At 45.6% G+C, this 22842-nt stretch overlaps 1 pseudogene; it reads right to left on the bottom strand.

Moving 5' to 3' along the window:
* LOC119336124 overlaps positions 1 to 15170 on the bottom strand; it is a 22708-nt pseudogene extending 7538 nt beyond the window's left edge.
* Positions 15171 to 22842: the final 7672 nt, after the last annotated feature.

The raw sequence follows: 22842 nt of genomic DNA, 5'->3' as shown, positions 1-22842 counted from the left end.
GACACCCAAACCCTAGAGAGAAAACGATGTTGTGGTCTCCTACCCCCTCCCGCCGCGCCCCTACCTGACAAATTAACTCTCTCGAGGCCACCCAAATTTATCAAGTTAAAAGAGCGTTATCGTCGAGGCCACCCCAAACCATTGAAGCGTTGTGTCGAGGCCACTAACATGATTCCTTATTGTGATTAGCTAGCTAGCTCTACGTTTGCCACTAATATATATATATATATATATATATATATATATATATATATATATATATATCCATCTGTACCATGTTTGAATAATAATTGACATGTTGTAAATATTTGCAGAAACTATGGAGCACTCGTGAGACGAAGAAACAGAAGCGATGTTGGGGGACATAATCGCAAATGGATCAAGTGATGATGTTGCGTCATTTCTCCTCGACACCGTTGATCAGCTAGATGAAGAAGAGGGCTATGTTTATGATGGTGGCTTCGACCCATTAATGCCGGTACAAGAGGAGGACTATGTTCATGATGGCTCCGGTGACACAATGGAGGTACAAGACGAAGGAGACCGTGCTGACTGCTTCGGTCAGCGAACCAAGTCCGGCCAGGTATATATATATTAGTTAAGCCCGTGCTGACTAGTTAATTGATGCATCCATTGTTTTGGTATATGTACACATATTAATTACTATCGTCTTTCTTCCTTATAATTTCTAGCCCTCCGGATCGAGCACAACTTCGGTAAGGAGACGAGGCTCGAAGAAAAAGTTGAGCTCGGATGAAAAGTTTGAGATCATAGAAATCGCGCCCGACGGCGAACCGATTGAACCCATCCGGACAAGGAAGGCATTTTCTGCTCAGTGCGGGGTTCTTGTTAGGGGCAGGATCCCGATCAGCATCCAGCAATGGTATAAGCCTGCTAAGGATGAAGACGCTGAGGTGTCTTATGTCAATGATATGCAGAAAGAAGATCTTTGGACTGAGATGAAGGCAAATTTCACCCTACCGCCAGAGGAGGATCCAGAGAAGACAGTTAAAGAGCAATTAATCAAGTCTTGTGCTCTTAAGAAGATGGCAGGCCTAATGAGGAGGTGGAGGAAAGAGCTGAACCAGTTTGTCAAGGAAAAAAAGACACCAGAATTCATCGGCAAATATGAGAAGATCAAAGATCACTGGCCCGCATTTGTGGCCCACAAGACATTGGAAAAGAGTAAGAAGATGTCGGAGACAAACAAGAAAAATGCTGCGAAGAAGAAGCTTCACCATCGCACGGGGTCAGGTGGCTACCTCAAAGCCCGGCCTAAGTGGTCCAAGGCTGAGCATGATCTGCTTGAAAAAGGGATCGAACCAGAGACAATGCGCTGGCCAGACCGTTGCCGGACTTGGTTCTTCGGGGATGGCGGAACCTTGGACCCTGTAACAGGGAAGTGTCAGTGGACGGACGAGCAACTGCAAATACCAGTCAAGAACCTTCGACACTATATCGATGCAGCGCAGCGAGGGACGTTCCTTCCAAACAGGGAGAAGGACGAGCTCACAATGGCCCTTGGGAATCCCGAGCACCCTGGACGGACACAAGGCATGCCAGGCTCCATTCCGTGGAAGGTTGGTTTTCTGGACGCAGGGGGTTACAAAACCCACGAGAGGAGGAGGAAACTGGAGCAGGACCAAATGCAAGCGCTGCTTGGAAGGGTAATGGGGCTAGAGGATCGAGAAGAGGAACGCGAAGCAGCAGATCGCAACAAACGACATGCCGAAGCTTCCCCCGAAGCTACCCCGCCATCTCAGCGGAGAAGTAGCGTGGCTTCCACCGAGCTACTTCAGCCGTAGCATGTCTTGACGGCTCCTGCCAGCTATCCCGTGGATGGTATCACGGAGTCTCAAAATTGCCACATGATGGCGTGATGGATGAATTTGAAGGTCAAGGCGGCTGTTGGCCAAGTTTATCCTAGTGCACCCGGCACAACTTATCACTGCCAGCCGATTCCAAAAGAATATGCTAAGGTGATGGTGGATGAAATAACGGAGGGATTTGAGGACCTCGTGCTTGACCACCCTACCGGTGAAGGGGAGACTAGGCTGGGTTCTGCTCTGAAGACTCCATGCCTATGGAAGAAGGAGCTCATCAACCTTCTGAACTGGACGCCTCCGCCTCCTCCTCCAGCTCCGGCGAGTCAGGGCACTCCGCCTCCTCCACCGTCTCCTCCTCCGGCGAGTGACGATCAGGGCACGCGTGGCGGCACTCCGCCTCCTTCTCCGGCGCATGGCGGCACTCCGCCTCCTTCTCCGCCTGCGCCTGCGCTCCCGAGCAGCCAGCAGCATCCTCCTTCTCCGCCTCGCCAGCAAGGGCGAAAGAGACCCGCCGCCGCCCCGACTGCTCCGGCGCGTCGTACTCCTTCTCCTCCGCCTCGTAAGCAAGCACGAAAGAAGACAGACGCCGCAGCCGCTCCTTCTGCTCCGGCGTCTAGCAGCACAACCAGAGGCGGGAGGCAATACAAATACGGTCCATCATCTCTCAAGCCTCTAGAGAAGTTACCGTACGAGAGGTCCAAGGAGGAAAACGATACGATTGTGCAGGCCCATGTGAAGGAGTTCTTTGAAGGGATGAAAGCAAAGAGACATCCACCTCCGGAGGAGAAGGTAGATCCGGTGAAAGCAAAGCGCACTATCGATGCCCTGAGGAAACCACCAAAGTCTCCACCGAGAACCAACTATGAGCGCATTACTGAATAGACATATCTCCAAGCCCAGCGGTCGGGAACTACTGTTAGTGCTAAAAGGTCAAAACAACGAGCAAAGGGGAAAAAAATTGCCCAGCTTGGTGAACAAGCACAGCAATTGTGCCCCTCGCTCAATGTGTCTAATGCTCCGGGGACGGTGGCCGGTTATGGCAATCTTGACGATTACCTGCCTGACGATGCACTTCCTGATTTCTTGAAGGTGGACGGACACAGATACGAGTACGGGAAGCCTCTCGTCAAAGATGAAAAATCTCTGACAACAATGATGCGAAGATTCCATAATTGGTACATGGAAATCTGCAGAGAGTCTGATGGTAAGAATGCTTTGTATCTGCATATTAAAGAGGAGCACGATCTTGTTGCAAATGATCTGTTGACTGTTCCATTTGAGGAGTTCTTCGAGTTCTTCAATCAAAAGGCCCTCGATAAATTAATGGTCTTTTGCTACTGCCTGTAAGTACTATTTCTGTCATTAAGTCTCTATATATAGTTCGGCTCTTTCATTGCATGCATGTATTTATAATTAATTATCCTCAATATATTATGCAGATTGAAGATCGTCGAGTGCAAAAAACAAGAAATTTATGATATTGGGTTCATTAACACAAATATCATAGATGTATTTCTGGTTAAAAAGAACGTCAAAGAGGCCGAGGACAACTTGCTACGATCATTGATAAAAAATCAAAACAAAGTTACCATACTCTTTCCTTACAACGGCCCGTGAGTGTTACTGTCGTGTGCATATTCGGTTTCCCATATTACTCAAGCGAGGTTATAGTAATGTAATTGATGAGTTATGCATGCGTGCGCAGGTACCACTATATTCTTCTGGAGATTAAGCTTGAGCGTGGACTAGTAACCGTCTTAGACTCGAGACGGAAAGATCCCAAAACCTATGCGGACATGACTGAAATGCTCAGCAAGTAAGTTCAATCGATCATAATTATTGCACCATATCGGTAACTTTTTGTTCATTTCCTGATATCTCAAGTAATAATAATTATTTTCTTTGTCTTGCAGGGTTTGGGAACAGTTCACCGCAGAAGCTCCGGGACTGCCGAAGGAGCTGCGATATACATACCCGAAAGTAAGTACTACTGGCTAGCTAGTTGCGCGCATCTCCGGCCCGTTAATTCTATATATAGCTATATATACTTTCATCAATGCCATTTATAATGCTTCATTATCAGTTTGATTGACCTCTATTTCTCATAAAGTGCTTGTGGCAGGAGGAAGGGAATGATTTCTGTGGATACTACGTGTGCGAGTTCATCCACACCACGACTTTGAAAAACAAGCGGGGCTACTCTCAAAGACAATATGAAGTGCGTAAGCAATAATATTCACAATTTCATTTTATTACACCATCATTTCTGTTGAGTTTCATTCATATATATGTATTAATTAACCCCCTTCTTCAAATTAGACGTGGCAGATGCGGAATGAACTCCTAGAACCAGATCGCATGAAAGCAATTCAAGAGGAATTGGCGGGATTCTTTCTTGACCATGTCATCAGTAAAACCGGAGAATACCATGTGGAAATTGATTTCAAATGCTAGCTAAGGGTTTGTAATTATAAGAGATCTTATACATATTGTACATGTATGTAGCCGGTAGCGTCGGATACATGATACGAAAACTTGTTGTTCGACCAACCTCTCGGAGAAGGAGAGGTCGATCGATCACTTCTCTCGGTATGCATGACGAACTTCTGTACCGAATGGTTCTCTCGATCACTTATGTATATATAGTACATAGCGTCCAAGCACGGACATAAGAGAGGACACTTCTCTCTATTAATTAGCTAGCTAACACAATATATGAAACACCTAATCAAATTAACCCCCCAAAACCCCCAACCTCCCCTCCTTTCAAAAAAAAACACAAAAACCCCAGCAACTAGAATGCTGACGCGTGGATGCATTTTGGTCCCGGTTGGTGCCACCAACCGGGACCAAAGGCCCCCTGACTGGGGTGGGCGCACAGAGCCACGTGGAGGCACATTGGTCCCGGTTCTGGATTGAACCAGGACTAATGGGTGGAGGTATTAGTAACGACCCATTAGTCCCGGTTCGTGAACCGGGACTAAAGGCCCTTACGAACCGGGACTAATGGGTGGTTTTCTACTGTAGCTTACCCCGTCGGTGGCCAGGATGACGAACTGGTCCTGGGCGGTGATCCTCCTCCACGTCACCTCCGGCACCAAAATGACGCCGTAGTCCTTGACGCAGTAGTCGCCGAACGCGCGCGACATGGCCAGCCCCGGCGCCTCCCGATGGGGCACCCACACCCAGTGCACGCCGGGATCGTCGTTGAGGCAGTGCACGCGGCCCTCACACTGCAAGATGCGCGCCTTCTCCTCTGCGATTCGGATTCGAACGTGGGGGAGCAATTGCCGTGTCAGGAATGGACTGTCCATCTTCTAGTCTTGTCATGATGACTTACGGGGTAAGTCGGGCTTGAAGTCGACGGTGAGCTGGACGGTCGTGATGTCCCCGTCGTCCGACGTGGTCGCAAGGACGGCCCGCGAGTCGCTGACGTTCGCGACCACCATCAGGTCGCTCTGCTTCATGATGGACAGAGCCGTGCAGCCGTTGTTGATGGCATCAAGGCGCCGGCTCCGGCGGAGCTCCTCGTCCACGGCTGCAGCGGCGGCCAGGTAGGACTTCCTCACGAGGTCGAACTGGCAGTCAATGAGCCTCTTCTCGCCGTCGATGAGTGACGCCAGCGTGACGGCCTCCTGCCAGCGGCACAGAAGCGACTGCGGCAGCGACTCCCGGACGGCCTTGGGACGTAGTGGCCCCACTGGTCGTGCCAGTCGAAGATGCCGTAGAAGATGGTGTCGTCCTGGCACCCGTATCCCTGGACAGGGAAGAGAGAGACATGAGAAATTGAGAACAAACATGAATAACCAAATAACCAATTGTCTGTTTTTTATCCAACAAAAAAATGGGTAGTCACACGGAGTATTCATGAAATACAATGATTTTTGCAGTCTGAAAAACAATCAGCACATCTGATCCTACTATGAAGATGTTGGAAATAACGTTTTTACGTACGTAGTTCAAGTTTTCTCGGCAAATCAAGACACGTACCATCCCTTTTTTGGCAGATACTACTCCTACGTGTAGAAATACATGCTCTAGCCAATACAACCAAAAGACCGATCTGATGGAAGAGACTAGGCAGCACATTATACGTCAACACTCTCCCTCACGTGTGGCTCCCTCAGGTCTAAACGTGGACCGATAGTGGGTTGCAATTTAATTGCGCCAGTCGGGTCTTGAACTCAAGACCTCTTGGCTCCGATACCATGTAGAAGTGCATGCTCTAGCCAATGCAACCAAAAGACCGATCTGATGGAAGAGACTAGGCAGCACATTATATGTCAACATAGCCGCCGCCGCCGCCCGTCCACCCCTTCTTCTTCATCCAGCACCAGCCTGTCGCCAGCGTCGTCGTCATCTACCCCGACCACTTCCTCTACTCCGACCACCGCTGGTGACATCCACTGGTGGAAAAAGGGCCTTTGGTCGCGGTTCGCAACTGCCATTAGTCGCGGTTGCGCAACCGCGACCGAACGGGCGCGACTAAAGGCCCCCCCCTTTAGTCGCGGTTGCTTAAGAACCGCGACTAAAGGCCCGTCCACGTGGGCGCCAGGTGGCCGTCGGGGCGGAGGACCTTTAGTCGCGGTTCTTCTGGCCAACCGCGACTAAAGGCCGCCGCAGGTTTAGGGTTTTAGCCCCCCCCCCTTAAACCTGTTTTCTGTTTAATTTGTATTGTTTTATTTCTTTTGTGCTTTATTTTAATTTTGAAGGAGTTTCATATATTCTACGGTACTACATACATGCATATGAATGTACAATTTCAAATAAATTTGAAATTAGAACCAAAAAGAATTCAAGAGGAATATACAATATATATATTCAATATCATCGGATGACCATATACAATTTTGAACAAGTTTCCATACATGATTTAATGCATATAAAGTTCTACGTCCTCGTAATAGTGTTCTCCTTTAGGATGGAGGACTTCCCTGCTGAACCATCCAGCTAGTTCCTCTTGAAGTGGTCGGAAGCGAGCTTCTGGACTAAGCATCCACCGGAGGTTATTCCTCTGAGCATTGGTATCACTCGGAACCCGCTCAGAGGTGTATCTCCGGATCATCTCATAGACATAGTATCCACATAGATTGGTCTCCGGTGGCTGAATATCCCCAGCATTCTTAGCCTTTAACATTTTGAATTCTAGCTCTTTTTTGAATTCACCGACCTTTGTATCTACGAACCGTCTCCAAACCCTACGAGGCAAAGAAAATTAAATGAACAAGAGAGTTATTAATTAGTTACTTGATATTAGGAAATGAACGAAATAGGCCGATCGATATAGAGCGCAAATGAATGAAAATAATTACTTCTGCAGCATTCTTCTCATGCCGCCCCAAAGCTTTGGATCCATATTCACAGAGTCGTGGACGAGACATTCTGAGGTGTTAACTTTAATTACTAGCAGAATCCAGTGGAACCTGCGGACACGATACATGCACAGTACATCATGCATAACTCATCGATTAGCCGGCCACATACCATGCATGGAGTAAACAAAAGAGAATGTGCTCAAGACAGAAACACTCACTCAAAATGGTAAGGAAATAGAATATCACTTTTGAGTTCCTGCTTTGTAAGAAACTGCCACAGGTCTGCCTCCACGTCGGCGGGGTGACGCTCCAACACATGTCCATTAACGATGTGTGGGTCAATGAACCCAACATCATGGATGTTCCTTACTCTGCATTCCTTAATCTTCATTCTGCATGTATAATAGCGGACACAACAATATAGTTAGGACATATATATAGTGCAGGCAATATGAACGAGATGGGGTAGAAATTAATAAATCACTTACAGAACGTAGCAACTGATGATAGATTTATCGAGCTCGCGCAGATTGAAAAGCTGGAACAATTCACTCAGTTCAATTTGTACATAGTAATGTTTGAAGTAATGCTCATGTCTAACTTCCGCATAAATATATTCTTTGGCGTTTTTATTTTTTATGTAACCCTTGTACCATTTCAGCAGACCTTTCATTTGTGGAGGTAGATCCTTTTCCTGCGCAGGCTCGACGAGAGGCCCATTCTTGACATATGTAATTACTATCTCCTTCACTGGCGCCTCATCAAGGCCTAACAGTTCACGAAGAGTAATACCTAAGTTGGCCGCTTGTTCTCTGGCACTCGTTACAGTCAATCCCTGTGCTGCCGCAGCTTGTATGATCTCGGGGGCATCCGGACAGAAGGCTTCCACTATAAGCGGGGCAATCGATTGTTTACTTTGTTCCCCGAGCTGGGCAACTTGTTTCCCGCTTTTTTTACTTTCGGCCTTCTCCCGCTCTTTGTTCTCCTTGAACATGAGTGCCTGCCTGCGAAGTTCACGTGCATAGTCGTTAGGCAGATTCTTCGCGGCTTGGGACGGTGTGCTCAAAAATGACTTAGCCCACTTCTTTTGCTCATCAGAAAATACTGGCTTGGGCTCGGGCTCTCTTTTCTTCTTGCAGTCCGCCTTCCATTTCTCCAAATCAGCAGCCGCGGCCGCGTCGCCTTCCTCGGCACTACGTTCCCAAGGCCTTGTGGGGAGAGGCTTCAGTGATGGCTCCGGTACCTTTGTGGTCTTAGGTACATAAGGGTCCGGGTTAATAATCCAGGACTGCTTCTGCTTCTTTGCCGGAGGTGGATTGGGGGGCGGCGTCTGATCACCCGCCGGACGAGGACTGGGGGGCGGCGGCTGATCACCCGCCGGACGTTGTGGACTGGGGGGCGGCGTCGGCTGACGTGACGGAGGTGTAGGTGAACCGCCACCACCACCACCACCACCACCACCGCCACCGCCACCACCACCACCATAGGGGGGTGGACTTGTTGTCCTTGGCGCCTCGCCTGGAAACTTGATAAACTTCTTTTGCCATAGAATGAAATGGCGCTTGACATCTCCAAGTCTTTTCTCCCCTTCAGGTGTAGCAATGTCAATCTCCAGGTCCTCAAACCCTTGGACTATGTCCTCCACCGTGACACGAGCATAGCCATCTTGAATGGGGTTGTTGTGGTGGAGTGCTCCAGGTAAACATGGTAAAGCACTACCGATGGCTACCTTCATGGACATGTTCCCGATAGGATAATACAGATGACATTCTTTCATCTCCTTTATATCGTCCACGGGGTAGCGAGGAGGCTCCGGTGAAGTAATTTCGACCACCAGAGGCTCCGGTGCAGTAATTTGGACCACCAGAGGCTCCGGTGCAGTAATTTCGATCGTCGGTGCATCTGCACCAGCCGGTGGGGCCTCCGTGGAAGCCACGCTGCTTCTCCGCTGCTGGCTTCCGAGATCCGCTGGATGATCTTCATGCTGCACCCGAGCTGCATCTCTTTCGGCTACTAGTACACTCATGGTTTTCTTCATCACATCAATTTCCGATGCCAACCGCGCCACAACATCTGCTTCCCGATCCATCTTTCTCTTACGGCTTCTGTAACCGTACGGGTCATCGTTCTGGGGGAACCCTATTTTCCACGGTGGTGGCCCAGTAGGTGGCATATTTTCTTTTTTTCTTCCTTTTTTCCTTTTTCCTTTTTTCTTCTGTTTTTTTCTTCTGTTTTTTTATGTTTTTCTTCTGTTTGTTTTTTTCTTCTGTTTTTCCTTTTTTCTTCTGTTTTTTTCTTCTGTTTTTTTCTTCCTTTTTCCTTCTTTCTTCTTCTTCCTTTTTCCTTTTAAAATCAGAAAAATAAAACTAATTCATTTTAAAATCTTAAAAATACAATTATATATCAAAAAAATCAGAAAAATAAAACTAATTCATTTTAAAACCCCTTGAAGGTTTGACAAAAGGTTTGATACATCATTCAGTTCATCGACCAAATACAAAGTTTGGTACAATAAATTATTACACATCAATTCTTCCCTTGTGTCCCTGATTGCTTACGATTGTGCCGTATCCATGGAGCATCCTCATCATTTAACTTAATGCTTGGGTCAATGTTCACTTTGAAGGGCGGAATTTCACCAAACATATTATAATCTTCTGACATGTCTGTCTTGTCCTCCACTCCCACGATGTTTCTTTTCCCTGAAAGAACAATGTGGCGCTTTGGATCATCGCATGATGTACTGATCGTTTTCTTATCTTTCCGTTTCCTCGGTTTGCTACTCATGTCCTTCAAATAAAAAACCTGAGCGACATCTTTGGCAAGGACGAATGGTTCGTCAAGGTAACCAAGATTGTTAAAATCCACCATTGTCATTCCGTATTGCTCGTCCACCTTTACCCCACCTCCTGTTAGCTTGAACCATTTGCACCGGAACAAAGGGACCTTAAAGGAGGGTCCATAGTCAAGTTCCCATATCTCCTCTATGTAACCATAATATGTGACCTTTTGCCCATTCTCGGTTGCTGCATCAAAGCGGACACCACTGTTTTGGTTGGTGCTCTTTTTATCTTGGACGATCGTGTAAAATGTATTCCCATTTATCTCGTACCCTTGGAAAGTCGTTATAGTCGAAGATGGTGTCTTGGCCAACATGTACAGCTGATCTACAACATCATTGTCATTCATTAAATGTTTTCTCAACCAACTGCCGAAAGTCTCCATGTGGGCCTTCCTAATCCAGGATTCAGGCTTCCCCGGGTTGTCCGAGCGTAAAATATTCTTGTGTTTCTCAAAGTACGGAGCCACCAAGCTAGAATTGGTCAGTACAGTGTGGTGTGCTTCAGTCAGAGAATGGCCGTCCATACATATCGTTGATTTCCTTCCGATCGTGCCTTTTCCACTTAGTCTCCCCTCGTGCCGCGATCGAGGAAGACCAATCGGCTTAAGGTCAGGAACAAAGTCAACACAAAACTCAATTACCTCCTCATTTCCATAGCCCTTGGCGATGCTTCCTTCTGGCCTAGCACGGTTACGAACATATTTCTTTAATACTCCCATGAACCTCTCGAAGGGGAACATATTGTGTAGAAATACAGGACCGAGAACGAAAATCTCTTCGACTAGGTGAACCAGGAGGTGCGTCATAATATTGAAGAAGGATGGCGGGAACACCAACTCGAAACTGACAAGGCATTGGATCACATCGTTCTGTAACCGTGGTAGAACTTCTGGATTGATTACCTTCTGAGAGATTGCATTGAGGAATGCACATAGCTTCACAATGGCTACTCGAACATTTTCCGGCAGGAGCCCCCTCAAAGCAATCGGAAGCAATTGCGTCATAATCACGTGGCAGTCGTGAGACTTCAGGTTTTGGAACTTTTTCTCCGCCATGTTTATTATTCCCTTTATATTGGACGAGAATCCAGACGGGACCTTCATACTGCTCAGGCATTCAAAAAAGATGACCTTCTCTTCTTTGGTCAGAGCGTAGCTGGCACGACCTTGAAACCATTCCGGATGCCGGTCATCAGGGTCTTTCAAACGTTGCTTGTCCTGCCGTGCTTCCTTTGTATCATTTGTCTTCCCATACACGCCCAAGAAGCTTAGGAGGTTCACGCAAATATTCTTCGTAACGTGCATCACGTCGATTGCAGAGCGGACATCTAGGACTTTCCAATATTCTAGCTCCCAGAATATAGATTTCTTCTTCCACATGGCTGCGTGCCCGTCAGCTCCCTTCGGAACTGATTGTCCGCCAGGACCCTTTCCAAAGATGACTTTCAAATCCTTGACCATATCAAATACCTCAGCACCAGTGCGTTCCGCAGGCTTCGGCCGGTGATCTACCTTGCCGTTGTAATGCTTGCCATTCTTTCTTACTGGATGAATTTTCGGAAGAAATCGACGATGCCCAAGGTACACGTTCTTCTTACAATTTGGCAAATGTACACTTTCAGTCTCATGTAAGCAGTGCGTGCATGCATTGTATCCCTTATTTGACAGTCCCGAAAGGTTACTAAGAGCAGGCCAATCGTTGATGGTTACGAAAAGCAACGCTCGTAGGTCAAATTCCTCTTGTTTGTGCTCATCCCACACACGGACACCACCCCATAGCTGTAAAAGTTCATCAACTAATGGCCTTAGGTACACATCGATGTCGTTGCCGGGTTGCTTCGGACCTTGGATGAGCACTGGCATCATAATGAACTTCCGCTTCATGCACAACCAAGGAGGAAGGTTGTAGATGCATAGAGTCACGGGCCAGGTGCTATGGCTGGAGCTCTGCTCGCCAAAAGGATTCATGCCATCCGTACTTAGAGCAAATCTTATGTTCCTTGCGTCAGCTGCAAAATCTTTGAACCATCTGTCGATCTTTCTCCATTGCGTTCCATCTGCGGTGTGTCTCAACTCCCCGTCCGACTTACGGTCCTCTTTGTGCCATCGCAACAACTTGGCATGCTCTTTGTTCCTGAACAGGCGTTTCAACCGTGGTATTATAGGAGCATACCACATCACCTTGGCGGGAACCCTCTTCCTGGGTTTCTGGCCCTCAACATCGTCACCAGGGTCATCGCCTCTGATCTTATAACGCAATGCAGTGCATACCGGGCATTCATTCAAATTCTCGTATTCACCGCGGTAGAGGATGCAGTCGTTGATGCATGCATGTATCTTCAGAACCTCTAAACCTAGAGGGCAGACAACCTTCTTTGCTTCGTACGTACTGGCGGGCAACTCGTTATCCTTTGGAAACATATTCTTCAACATTTTCAGCAAGTTTTCAAATGCCGAGTCAGCTACACCTGCCTCTGCCTTCCATTTCAGCAAATCCAGTGTGCAGCCCAGCTTTTTCAGACCATCATCGCATCCGGGGTACAGCACCTTTCTGTGATCCTCTAACATGCGATCCAAATTCTCCCTCTCCTTTTCAGTTTCGCAGCGTCTCCGTGCATCAGCAATGGTCCGACCAAGATCATCAACGGGATCATCACGTGCCTCTTCTTCACCTTCCCCTTCACCTTCAGCATCCTCCATGAAAGTATCACCGAAATGAGCAAGATAGCTTTCATCGATGAAATCATCCCCTTCTTCATCTTCTTCCATTATAACCCCTCTTTCTCCATGCTTGGTCCAACAATTATAGCTTGGCATGAAACCGTGCCGAAGCAGATGCATGTGAACATCTCTTGAGGAAGAGTAACCCTTCTGATTCTTACAGATAACACATGGACAGATAACAAAACCCCCCTGCTTGTTCGCATTAGCCACTACGAGGAAATCTTTCAAACCCGTAGTGAACTCGCCGGAGAGTCGGTTACCGTACATCCATTGTCGATTCATCTGCATTATTATAATATAAAATATATAATTAACCATCATGCATTTGTTAAACTAACTAGCTACAAACAATATAAATTAAACAATGAACTGCACACATGCATATTTTATCAATGACACACATGCATGAAAGGTTCAAGTTGCTAACCGCGATCGAGGAGGAAAAAATAAATGAGGAACCTCAAGTGTGGCTCCAACACTTCATATCATGTTTGTTTCACCCTCTTAGGGCATTTCATCAAACACCTTGTGTGCATAAGAGGAACCAAAAGCAAACCTACACCCCCTTGTGAAGCTTGTGAAGAGAAGTGGCACCAAATGGCTAAGTGAGCGTGCTGAACTGGTATATATAGGGGAGGAGTTTTAGTCGCGGTTGGCCTGGCCAACCGCGACTAAAGGCCTTTGCGCACCTTTAGTCGCGGTTGGCCTGGCCAACCGCGACTAAAGCCCCTCACGTGCACCAGCTGGCCACCGAGCGCCCTGGGCCCAGGCCTTTGGTCGCGGTTCGTCTGCCGAACCGCGACTAAAGACTTCATTAGTCGCGGTTCCTACAGTTTCGCGACTAATGGGGCTGGACGGAAGCCTCTTTTTCTACCAGTGATCGGCCCTGCGCCGATGGACGCCGATACCATCATCGAGTCCTTCTCCGCTGGCCTCTCCGACCTCTTCGACATGGCGTACAGCTCGTGCAGGTCCCAGTCTACGCATGTCCGGTGCTGGCAACACCGTGGCGTGCCTTCGTCCACGACGTGTCCCCGGGCCTGCCAAGCCTGGTGCGGTACTTCGTCTTCGTCCGTCTACGCATGCTTGGTGCTGGGAACATCGATGCGTGCCTTCGTCCATGATGTGTCCCCGGGCTTGGCAAACCCGCCGCGACGCGTCGTCAACAACATCTTCTTCCCGGCGCACCACTACTTCGACACCACTGTGCCCATGACTAACTCGGTGCCCTCTTGCGCCCGCGGCTCCACGGCGACTTCCTTGCACCGGCCACCCTGACTCGACATCGACCACGGCATTCTTCGCACGGCTACCTCGACCACGGCTCCACCACCCACGCTCTCAGCTACATCGACAAACGGCAGAAAGGGCTACCGCCTTGCTTGAGCAACCTCGTCCGTTGCCACTCCAGCCACGACTCCGCGATGCGTCGACCATTACGACTGTGGGGGGGTGTCTGTCGGCTTACCTTCGGATTCTTTTCCAGTCTCACCGACTGCATCGCTACCGTTGTGACTGCGGGGGGATGTTGAGTATAATGTTTATTAGGAAAGACGAGATAGACTAGGATTTGTTCTGGCTTGTCTTGTACTCTAAATAGATGATTGTACGCTTATATATATATGCCCACGAGGCTCAAGCAATACAACGAACTATTCCACTAGACCCTCTCTCCCTTCTAACACTACGGACTGAAACCCCTAGACGCAAAAGGCAAGCGCCATATCCAAGAAACTTGTGAGCAACATGATCCAGGATTGTCCCAAGAGGCAACACGTAATCTGGTGAATGAATGGCCTAACAAAACCGAATTTAACCATCTCAGTCACAAAAATATCAGAGAAATGGTTAGGTGAACAACCGAGGGAGATGGGATCCAATCTCTATTCTATTTCGTGCACACGCAAGGCAAGCACTTGAAAGTTGTTTCATTTCTTCTGTGGCCATAAATGAGAAGAAGAAGCCAGCGACCAGTCCCAAGTCCCAACGCTGTACGTTCCCTCGCCATTTTCTGTGGAACAGAGACCGTGTCGTCGGCTCGTCTTGGCCACAATTAAAACCTCTTCTGCCTCTCGAGTAGCAGAAATTTGTGTTTGGAACGCGGGAATTAAATTGTGTGGCAAGAAGCTCCGTGCAGAGTACGTGGTGTTGCTGATCTTGACTACTACACGCCACCGGTAATATGTTGCGATAACCAGCGCAAAAAATCATTCGCATGCAATAGAGAGCAAGCAGGGAAGAAGCAGGGTAGCGGCAAACTCACCTCCGAGACGATGGAGGTGTCCTGGTTGGTGCCCTTCTCGCCGCGGCGGGAGCACGCGGCGGCGAACGTCTCGGAGCCCTTGCCCCAGAGCGTCCCCGACAACCGCATCACCGTCCCCTGGTGCTCCTCCTCCACCTTCCTCTCCTTTCCCAGAGACATGGAACGGGCCAAGCCCTGCAGCATCGACGAGATCTGCCGCATTCTCGCTAGCCAAGATCAAGAGCCCCGCTCGATCGGTTGATTCTACAGATAAGCTTCTTATTCTTCCTCCTCCTCCTCCGTGCTCTCCCTCCCCTTCTTCCTCTCCTCTTCCATGGCTGGCACAAGGGACGCGATGAGAGGAACGGGAGGCAACGCCTCATCCAGATCCAGATCGGGCACGGGTGAGTGTAGGGGAGGGGGGCGAGGCAGGCGGAGGGACGGGCAACAACGGAGCAGGGCGGCGTGGGACGGCGGCGGGCGTCGAACTCTAGAGCAGGGGCGAGGCAGGCGGAGAGAGGGGCAACAACAGAGCAGGGCGGCGGGATACGGCGGCAGGCGGCGAACCCTAGAGAGGACCGAGCGTCATCGAGCGATAGGAGAGGCGAGACCGAGGGAGGGGGAGGAGTTGGATCGAGCGATGCGGAAGGGGAAAACCAACAGGGAGCACTAGAAGAAAAAAACCTGATGAAAAAAAACCAATGAAAAAAACCAGGCAAAAATGGTGGGTCGAAATATAACCGGGAACGGAGACTACCAACTGAGACATTAGGAGTAGAGATAGCAGTACACACAATTTTGGTGAAAGTTAAAATATGTTTTATTGGAATAATTACGACAGAAATTTCAAAGCGACTATTGTTTTTCGGTAGCACATTATGTTATTTCTAATATTCTCCCGAATAGCACTGCACACACAGACCGGACACAAACCACCAGAAGCTTGCTCGGAAATATAGTTGGTAATTTAGTTTGTTTTGAAAACCATGTGTTTATAGGCCATGTGTGCAGAATTTGAGAAAGGAACAAATGAAAATTAATGTTCATAAGAGAAGAAAATGAGTGTGACACCATATATATAAAAAAATATCAACTCAGTTTGATCTATCAGAGTTTAGCGTCATATCTACTCCCTCCGTTCCTAAATATTTGTCTTTTTAGAGATATCAAATGGACTACCACATACGGATGTATATAGGCATATTTTAGAGTGTGGATTCACCCATTTTGCTCAATATTTAGGAACTGAGGGAGTAAGATTTAGCGCCGGCGAACTAATATCATATTTTTGCGGTTGAAGCTTTTAGTAATTTTTGTCATGTATGTAGGTGATACAACCACTTCCACATCCGGCCTCTATATCTCATAGTTCTACAAAAGTAAAAATAGATACAAAACTCTATACCTCCTAGATTTTGGTATTGTCCTTCCTGAACTTTTTCCGGGTCCACGACTGCTCACTTCATGCTATATTGTTTGCCTTAAACAGGCATATGTGGCGGTCGCAACATTTCTTTTTCTACTGCTTATACAACAGAGCAACATTTACTTGTGTAAATGCTACTTCCTCTGGAACAAACTCCACACGGCTCCATACTGTATGTTGCAAATGCTCATTGATGCAGACCCCTCTGTATATGAGCTCTAGCACACATTCTCGATAAAGATCTCATGCCCTCAGCTCGAACCCCCATAGTTATTACAACGTCCCCACGCTGCTGTTTATCTTCAGTCCAGTGTGATATGGAAACAAAATAATAAAATAAAGGATAGAATATTATTTAGTCTTCGTATAACATTAGACTGACATTCATGTGTTCAGCATTTTATTCCATTGACATTGGAACAAAACTGGCTGTACATAGTAGAAATCAGATTGAATAAAAACCTAATTAATTCCACTGCCATCTAACCTTTTTAAAATTGCATAATCTAGCAGTCTGCCCTAAACAGCCATACATGGCGGTCCCAACACTTTTTCTACTGCTTATACGACAGAGCAACATTTACGTGTGTAAATGCTACTTCCTCTGGAACAAACTCCACACGGCTGTATACTATATGCTGCAAGTGTTCATTGATGCAGACCCCTCTATATCTGAGCTCTAGCACACATTCTTCATCAAGATCTCTCCCCCTCAGCCAGAACCCCCAGAGTTATTAAAACGTCCCCACACCGCTCTTTATCTTCAGTGCAGTGTGATATGGAAACAAAATAATAAAATCAAGGAGAGAATATTTTTTAGTCTTCATATAAAATTATTCTGACATTCATTTGTTCAGTATTTTATTCCATTGACATTGAAACCAAACTGGCTGTACATAGTAGAATCAGATTGAATATTAACCTAATTAATTCCACTGGCATCTAACCTTACTAAATTGCATACTCTAGCAGCCAGATTGGTATTAATTTTGGGTTCCACTCAAATCTAAGGATGGACAATTTTATGGATAATAGTTGAATTGGTAAAAACTATAGGATTTAACTCTACTTGGTTGCTATTGTCCCATGTTATATAGATACAAAATAGTTGATTAGATAGAAAACATATACCTACCCGCAGCAAAAAGGGGCAGGGAGCTCGATTCTCCTCATGCATCTCCAATGCAACGCATGCTGCTGAATTCTGCTGTACGCGTGGCCAATTTTTCCGACCTACTTAAGTAAGTGGTGAGCATGGAGGGGGGCTGATACCTCAATAAATTGGGGAGGCAATATCTAAGGTAGCCGGAGGAAGGAGATAGATGGTGTCGGAGCTGCCTTGAAGACCAGATGAGGGAGATTGGTGGTCAGCAGATCGAGGGGATCAGACCTGCTTGCGGAGAAGAAGCGGCGATGGGAGACATGGTCGTGTTTTTTTGCTGATTTCTATTTCAGTTTTTTTATCATGCATAAGGACGTGAAAAGAGAGGAGTCTGTCTCCTCCACGTGAAGAGGTGCTTCCCCGCTGATTTTTATTTCAGTTTTTTAATCGCGTAAGGAGGTGCAAATAGAGGTGTTTATCTCCCGCACGTGAAGAGGCGCATCAAGACATTATCTGACGGCCATCGATGTATCATCAGTAAATCTAATGGTCCAAATTTTCTAACTACTGGGATTAACATGGAACCTCGTTCGGTGCCTCCAATTAGTAAATAGTATAAGATGGGCGCAAAATACAACTTGGATTTGAGTTCCCCGTCTGGTGCGTTCATTCTTTTGCATCATTTTTCCAGTTTCAATTGGCAAACTTCGTTTTGTTTAGAGGCTTCTAGATCATGATCGATCATGTTTTCTTTACGAAACGGTTAGTCATATTTTGAAGTGTCATTTCTTAAGCATCTAGAAAGAGGCACTTTGGTTCAGACCAGACACTTTGGTCCAAATTACTGATCGAAAGTGCAAGCGGATCAATATTTTTGTCTTTTGCATGGGGTAAATTTTATCAACTTTGAGGACAATTCCAATGATGAGCAAATAATTGGGGAGAAATATATATTTTTTTTGACAGGGGAAAGATTTCGTTTCTCAGACAATAGCAATGTCATTTACAATCAAAGAAGAAATGAAATTAGGGGGGTCATCTTCCCAAACAGAAGAATTCTTCAGCATATATGCTTGCTTCGCCAAAGCATCTGCTACACTACTTGCTCGGTTGTGTAAAGGACATTTCACCTGTCCGAAGTCACAAGAGAGTTGAACCCATTCAATAATTGTTGTTGCTTGGGAACCATTGAATCTATAAGTATCTTTTACTGCATCAATCACAAGTTCACAATCTGACTCAGCATCTATCCTCAAGCATCCCACATGAGCTGCCAAATTAATACCATTCCTGAGAGCAATTGCTTCAGCAGTAGCCACATCAGAAACGTGTGGCATGAACAGTTGCAGCAGCTACAAAATAACCCAAATCATCTCTCTTGACTGCCTCACTTGCTCCTGATTCATCCGCATCCCACGCATCCGCTGGATCCCCTCTTAGGTTGGATCGGTTCCCCTCGCACGCATCGGCTGAACCGCGTGACGGTGGATCCACTAGCGCGCCTCGGCTCCCGTTGCTCGACTCATCTTGCTTCGCCACCGCTCGATCCCCTCACGTGCCTGGCTCCATCGAGCGCCTCCTCTTTTCGAGTCCAACACATCCTATTGACCACACATTTTTTTAGGTACAAGGGACAGCTGCAGTGAGCCATCGACAGACTGGACTCAGGATGGTTGAATGGGCTGCCTCAAGTGGCCCAATTAACAAGAGGCCTCAGTTTTTTCTTCCAGAGTAGCAGCCCTTTAGGACAGTTGGCCCTGGATGCTATTGGAATTGGGCCATGACGCTACATCAAGTAGATTTGACAGCCAGGAATGGTTAAATCAGCAAAAACGAACAGCCACAAAGCCTAATGGCGTGAGAGAGCAGGGATTAGGTGCGGTTATATTGATCAAATATTATACACCCCCTGTGCAATTGCAAAGTTTTGGCAACACTCATGTGCCATTTCCGAAAGAATCTAAAAGCATTGGGGGGCAATCATATCCGGAGTAGGCTGAAATTGAGAAACATCTTAAAGCCAATTTTGCCGAACACCACAAGAAACAAACAGAAAAAGAATTGGCTCAAATAAAAGAAGCATTGCCAATTGCTAGAGTCAATGAAAAGAAGGATGATTCGTAACATGAAAATGCTTCAGTTGAAAACCCTGAATGAAGTAGTGTATATTCTGAATCCATCAAATCCAAATAGGCAAGCATTATTGAGAAAGGTCATGGCAAGCCTCAAGGACAAGAACAAGTAGCCGAAAAAGCTCGGCTGACAAAGATCTTTGATGTAATAATGTACGGAATCAAGAATAAGGAATATCATGAAAAGGCGTTGGGGAGCCATCCAAAGACATAGCAAGATATTGTTCAAGTCACACCACCATCATGCTCTCCCAACAAATTTGAAGAGGTATGTCTATCAAGTAATTTACTTGTTTTCATATTTGATCACAACTTTATTGTTGATGCATCTATTAGAAAAAAATCCTAATAAGTAATTTTGAAAGACCAATGAAGAAGGGTAATTTACTTGTATGCGATAAAATTGTTATAGAGCATATTGGTCGACCCCATTGCGCCATTTATAAAGACCGAGAGTGACTTTTTGTTATAGCCAACGCTTTTCCTATTGCTTTATCTAAAGTTCATATCTAGTTGGGTAGCTTTCCATATTTCTTACGTGGCATGCTTTTCATCTCAATTGAGACATGTGTGTTCTAACTATTTTTGTTTCAGAAACATAATGTCAAGTTTAGATTCTTTTGAGAAAACAGATGCTAGTATAATATGTTACCCAATGACATCGGAAAAAGAATGCAAAAGAAAATTCATAGCCGAATGGGGAGATTCCAAATCCGAACCATTCGTGTGCTTACCTCTAAAGTCATTCTCACAACAAGATCGTCTAGAATATAAAAGGTTTACCTTCAATTCAAGCATGTGTGATCAAAAATTTGAGTTGTTGCTGAAAAATAATTACATTAGAATTCTTGATCACCATGTCAAGCCATCAAACCAAGGACGAATGTGATGTAGATTGCATCATTCGTTCAAACATAATTTCGAGGATTGCAATATGTTTCATCAAATAGTTAAATCGTCCATTGATAAGGATGGTTCAAATTTGTTGAGACACCAAGAGATGACCAGTCTATTCCGATTGGTCCTGATGGTAAACAGTTTTTACAACGGCTGCTTCATGCTGGTCTATTTAAACAAGAGAAGGTAAGAACTGTAGATAATGGGATTAAGCTTTCAGGTAGGAAAATCTTTTAAGAGCACAATGATAATATTCTTGAGGGTGAAAATTCTATCGAAGCTACAATGAAGACGCTAAGGACTGGGGGGCAACAAGAAACTCCAATGATCGATGAAAGTAAACAAAAAGAAAACAAAGACCGAAATAAGCGCACGTGTAAGAGATTAAAAATCACCTTCGCTGAACTATTCGATAAATATCAAAAGAAGAGTAAAGAAAAGAATGCTTATCGGCCAAATCATGCAAAGAAATCAAGATCACCTCCAAGGCGCAAATATGAGGATCGATGGCAAGGAGAGAAGTTTAATGCAACATATTCATATCCTTATTTTGGGCCGCCAATGCCAATGTCAATACATATCAAGTTTCTACTGACCATGAAAGAACTCTACGAACAAATAGTGACCAACTGAACGTGACTTATTCAGAAGATTGCAAGAACTAGTGGAGGATCTAAAAAAGAACAAAAGACAAAGAAAGATTCCATGTCGGTTAGTGTGTTAAATTATTGATGGAATCAAATATGCACCACCATGTGTTGAGCATATAGGTAGCCAGACGTATGTTCCAGCACTATAACAACATCCTCAGTGGATCTAAAAGATAAGAAAACTATGTCTAAATCCCTATAATCATAACCCTCAATCGTCTTTTTCTACTTATAGTTTGTGTGCTGGTTGGTGCCGGCAGATATCCATGGCTAGTAACAGGCATGATGAATGCTGAGAAGGTCAGAGAGATTACATCGGGACTGCTTTACCATGTGGCATAGTTCCTCCAAGCCAAGGCCATGAGATGGCAATGGAATAATTGATGGACTGCAAATTGGCTGGAGATATACGAATCAGGTCGTATCTAGGTTAGTCACAAAGAAACACGGTCATGATTTTCACAATTGCATGACGTCTCAGCTAATGTATCAAATCTAAATGATTATTTAGATAGCATCATATCTTTTCCTTTTTTTCCCTAAGTGAGATCCAAGTTCTATTTTTCAATTGAAATATCCAAGGGATTTATTAATAGATCGTAACCATCGTAATTCAGGCCCGCTAAAATCACCGGTTTCTATTTCTTGTTTTCACTGATTAATGTTTTAATATGTAGGGAGTCCGTTATTAGTATTAGATAGATAGATAGATAGATAGATAGATAGATAGATAGATAGATAGACAGATAGATAGAGATAGAGAAGATATAGATATAGATATAGATATAGATAGATAGATAGATAGATAGATAGATAGATAGAGATAGAGATAGATAGATAGATAGATAGAGATGGAGATAGAGATAGTGATAGAGATAGAGATATAGATAGATAGACAAATAAATAGGCTTATCTACATGTCCGTTACCATCAATTTGATACAAGAAATGGATGCACCTAGCTATATTTAATTAGAAGTATCCTTTACCATCGATGTGATACTACAAGGACCAAACATGTCCCTACATTAATTATCAACATACCCAAGTTATGTACACATATCTGTTAAGAGTTCGAAATCAACTACTCCACTGCCAATAATTAATAGGTTGCATCCACATCCATTGCCAACAACTTTATACAAGATCTAGATGTGCAAACATTAAATTATAACATATCCGAGTCATATATCTCTCACTTAGTTAAAAGAGACCAATTAAGCGATTGATGAGCAAATGGAGTCTAAAAACTTCACTATGACCACTATATATAGAGACTGAGTGGCACAGAAGTCCTGCATAAACACATACTAATAGTTCTACACAACATAGAACATGAACAACGCAAAAGTAGCTGGAGTGTTATGCTTCCTAGTCCTTGTGGTTGCCTCTTCTTGTTCGCTCCATGCACGTGCAGCCAATGACATAGATCATTGCCGCCTTGATAAAAAAAGGTGATGCGAGATTGTTGGCATCACATCGAGAAGAAACTTGGTGACCAGTACCCGCCACTCCATAGCGCATGTTGCAATACAATAAGAGATGCGAAAGACATCCACTGCATCTGTGATCGGTTCACCGCTCACGAACTGACTTTGCTCAGTCTAGCCAAGTTGTCCATGGCTACACATGTATGCGGCAATGGGTTGCACACAGACACTCACTGTGCAGGTTGGTATATTGTCATA

Source organism: Triticum dicoccoides, chromosome 7B (genome assembly GCF_002162155.2).
Source record: "Triticum dicoccoides isolate Atlit2015 ecotype Zavitan chromosome 7B, WEW_v2.0, whole genome shotgun sequence".
Taxonomy (NCBI): Eukaryota; Viridiplantae; Streptophyta; class Magnoliopsida; order Poales; family Poaceae; genus Triticum; species Triticum dicoccoides.
This window is presented reverse-complemented; position numbering and strand designations above follow the sequence as displayed.